The 4419-nt window shown below is 37.9% G+C and overlaps 1 non-coding gene across 1 annotated transcript; it reads left to right on the plus strand.

The window, feature by feature from the left end:
- The first annotated feature begins 402 nt into the window (after positions 1-402).
- Positions 403-521, plus strand: LOC112475446. Its single transcript, XR_003044726.1, has one exon. It is a non-coding gene; the product is annotated as a 5S ribosomal RNA (ribosomal RNA).
- The last annotated feature ends 3898 nt before the right edge of the window (positions 522-4419 follow it).

Consider the following 4419-nt stretch of genomic DNA (forward strand, 5'->3'; position numbering starts at 1 on the left):
TTCACCTAAAATGCAAATGGTCTTATCAAGCTGATTTCAAGGTCTTTTTTTACTTTCTTCTTCCTCTTTCTCACTGTAGTGCTTCCCGCTATTTTTAGTATTCCGTCTTTAATACTGCTTCTCTTAGTCTCCGTCCTCACTCATTCCCCACCCTCTCTCCTTCTTTGTGTCTCTGCCTCCGTTTCTCCTTCTAAGTTTTCCTCAGTTTCCTCTTTTCTTTTTTTTTTTTTCTTTTCTTCCCCTCATAGCAGCTCTTTGTTCTGCTTCTGTAGACATGCTTGCTGCATAGGCCAAAGGGCAGGGTGACCTCAAGATCAACTGAAGACTCACCCTCCCCTTTGCTTGTTCTGTCTAGATGACAGATGTATTACGGATAAGCCCTATAAAAGTAAGATTACCGCGGTCTACGGCCATGCCACCCTGAACAAGCCCAATCCCATCTGATCTCGGAAGCTAAGCAGGGTCAGGCCGGGTTAGTACTTGGATGGGAGACCACCTAGGAAGACCGGGTGCTGTAGGCATAAAAACTTTTTTTAAAAAGTAAGGTTATCTCTGAGCTCGGGGCCCAGATCTTCAGAGCGCTAGCTCTTCTGGGACTGCTGGCATAATAAACCTGAGTTCTCCAACTCTCCGAGTGGTGCTTAGTTTCTTGCCAGTCTGATTTTTTTCTGCAACACCTGCCAGATCCATTGCATTTCCTCTCACATAGAAGCCTGGAGTCCCAGATGTCAAGACTGAGTCTTATCTCTGCCTAAAATGCTTTCCCCCTTTCTCTGTTAATCTCCTACCATTCCTCCAAGACTTATCCAGATGTCATTTTCCCCCTGACCACGAGCCTGGTTAGTTGAATGTTATCTTTTCTTCTATCACCCCATGGTTTCAGCCTCATTATCAATCAACATTCAAGGTGGGATTGTAAATTTAACCTTTAAAAAAGGCTTATTTAAAGATGTAAAAAATGTCTGATTTAACAACGTATGAAATCACGAGTGCATAAAACAAATATATAATATATCGAATAATTATTTCTAAAAATCTATATAACCTCCACCCAGATCAGCACTCCAAGAAATGTCAAGTATCCAATGTTAGTCATACCCTGTTTACCGTCCTGAAAATAACTGTTAGCTTTGTCTTTATAATAATCACTTTCTCACTTTTCTTTAGTTTTACCACCTTTGCATGCATGCTTAAGCAATAAAGCTTAATTTTTCCCATATTTGAATTTTATGGGATCATTCTGGAGATGGCTCTCTTTGGTCTTCTTTCTTTCACTCAACGCTATCTTTAAGATCCCAGGCTATTGTTGCAATGAGCTGTCATGTGCATATTTTCTCTTCTGTCTAGATTTCCACTGGGCATGCGATATCCCACCATTTATTTATTTATTCCAAAGTCGATGGACCAGTTTGGAGCTAGTGTAAATATTGCTGCCAAGAGCATTCCTGTGGAAGAATCCTGGCACAGGTATGCATGCATTTTTTTGAGGGTATAAATGAGAAAGAATTGTTGAGTCATAGACTATGCTTACGTTCAACTTTAGAAAAAAAAAAAAAAAAAAGGCACACTGTTTCCAAAGTTGTAACAATTTACATTTTCCATCAATAGTCTGTGGGATTTCCTTTTGATCCATAGACTCACCAACCCCTGCCGATCCGATGGGCAAATATGGACATTTTCATCTCCTTCTACCTGGAGCTACCCAGTTGACTGGGTATAGAAAATGTTCCCATGAATTAATTAATTAATAAAACTCCCTAATGTTTATGAATCAGTACAGATTAATTTCAATGTCTGAATATTTTCCAAGGATTTACCTTAAGAGGGTTTGTGGTCAAGTGTGTATGAACAATATCTACTCTGCTAAATTTTTTTTCTTTAACATGTAAAAAGATTTTCTCTGCTAGTGCTGCTGGTATGCAGGGCAAAGTTTGTGTAAGACTTTGTGCAGAGTAGAGGGAGGCAGGCTTCAGTGCATCGCACAGTCAATGCCTTCAGCCCTAAGACAAAGGATGGACAGCATCACCGAGTCTCCATGTCTTGAGCTCAAGGGGAGACTTTCCACTTCCGTCTCACAAAGAAAGTATGGTTCCAAGATTTAATCTTTCCAAGGTCTTCAGTGGAGTTCTGCTACCTCCACAGGCAGGATCCAATTAGGATGGTTTATGCCTATCGACCTCATGCAGCCCTTCCTTAATGTCTTCCCTCCCAGTAAAATAGTAAGTGCCCACTAGTAAATTTTCTAAAATGAAAATTGTTTATGGATTGATTTTTTTTTTATTAAAAGATGTGAAAAGATGTCTGGCCAGACCTAACACTGTGTCTTCGTGCTTCACCGGAGATCATTTGCTAGAGTGGTGGTAGAAGTGAAGCCATAAAGCACAGAAAAACTGCCACTAGGAAACACATATTCAAGGATTTTTTTTTAATGCCAGTAAAGGATTGCTAATACAAATTTCCCCACCTACAAACAAATGTTTCCCTTTACTCAAATGTTAATCGAATGTATGAGTTAATACTCTATAATTTTCTTAAATGCTTTTTGGTTAGAGCTTCTGTGATAACTTGGTTTAAAATCCTCATCTTTAAATCTCTTCTTCCTTTAATATTTCCTCTTCTAGACAATATGTTTTTGAAGGGGTTCTTCAAGTTCAGTGTAAGGTATCTGTTTGTCAGAGAAGTTATTTCCTTTGAGAAGAAATTCTTCAAAAGTTGAGAGGAAAAGAGAATATTCATCATTAGAAAAATTTTGTAAACTGTCCTAACATGCTCAGAAAATGATATTTGAAGTATACGAAATGAAAGAACCTCCAGGCTTCAAACCTTTCAGTTGTCAGCACCTACAAACTTCATCAAATTATTTCCTATTTGATGAATGAATCCTTCTTAGCAAACAACAGTTAAGAGTCAATGAAACAAGAGGTCAAAACTTGATTCAATACAATCACATTTGCCCTTCTGGTCAGCCATGTTAGTTTTTAAAACTAGGGAATAAGCAACTTTTTGCAAGAAGAGAATATCGTCACTAAGAATAAAAAAAAAAAAATGATGAAATGTTAGGGGCTTATAGAATAAAAAGAGCAGTTGGCTGGGATTCTGATGGTTCTCATCCTAGAACCTTCTTAGTATATACTTGAACAAGATCCCTGAGCCTCATATTTTTATACCTGTAAAAAGAGTGAAATTAGATCATCTCTAAAATTGCATAAGGGCATTCATTTCTGTGATCCATTGATACTAAGTCCTCAGAATTAATGAACTAATTTCTTTAAACCAGGGAAAAATCATAATGCTGACTGTTTTACACATTCAATAGATAAAACTAAACAAAAATATCCACTACACGCTTACTAGAATGGCTACATTTTTTTTTTCCTTTTAATGACATTAAATGTTGGCAAGAATATGGAGGAACTAGAGCTCTGAAAGATGGTTGGTGGAAGTTTAAAAAGTTATAATCATTTTGGAAAATTATATGGTGGTTTCTTTTACAACTACATATACATTTACCCTCTGACCCAGAAATTCCACTCCAACTTATTTATCCAAGAGAATTAAAAATATAGGTCCACAAAAAAACTTCACAAGAATATTTGTAGTAGCTTTATTCATAATAACAAAAAACTGCTGGGATGCTGGTCTACTCTGATCCATCCTATGTCCTGCAGTCAAAATGATCATTCAGAAAACACCTGGGCATTTTTTTCATCCCTCAGTGGTTGAGGGTCAAATTCCAAACCCCTTTGCATGCCTCCTGACATACTCTTGTATATAGTCCCCACAACAGAAATGCCCTTGGTACCAAACATCCCTTTGTTCCCTCGATGTGATGGATTGCAGATTGGCTCACTCAACCTCCGTTCTATCTTCCTCCTTCTATTTGGAGAGTTTGGGAAACTAAAGCAACATTTTGCAAACTCTCTTTCACTTAGGGTACAGAGTGTAACGTTGTCTGCCTATTAGGTCTACTAGTTCAAGATGTGGAATGTTTTTTTCTAGTTTTTGTTATCGGGCAAAGCCACAAAAACATGAGGTTTCTCTGCCAGCATTCCGTGTCCATCTCCAGCTTCAAGGGTAATGAGTTATTGGAATCTCTTGATGAAGCTTTCTAATGCCTAAATTGCAGCTAAAGGTTTCTATTTTTCAGTTTCCGGATAGACTAGAGGTAGTTGAAATGGTGGCAACTAGCTGTTGGTGATTTCAATCAATAGTCTTGATTCCAGCCTAGCTCCCCTAATGGGTCAGCTTCTTATGGTTCTAAAATTGTTCCTGGAGGCCCAAATTTGAACCCATCCTGTCAGGCCTTCTAATAATTTTCCGAAACTTAATTTCCTTCATTAAAAGCTTTCTTAATTAAAATACCTAGAGTTGCTTTCATTTTCCACACTAGATTCTGACTGATAAAATTGTGCGAATCTG

This window comes from Pteropus alecto, unplaced genomic scaffold, assembly GCF_000325575.1.
Source record: "Pteropus alecto unplaced genomic scaffold, ASM32557v1 scaffold110, whole genome shotgun sequence".
In the NCBI taxonomy this organism is placed as follows: Eukaryota; Metazoa; Chordata; class Mammalia; order Chiroptera; family Pteropodidae; genus Pteropus; species Pteropus alecto.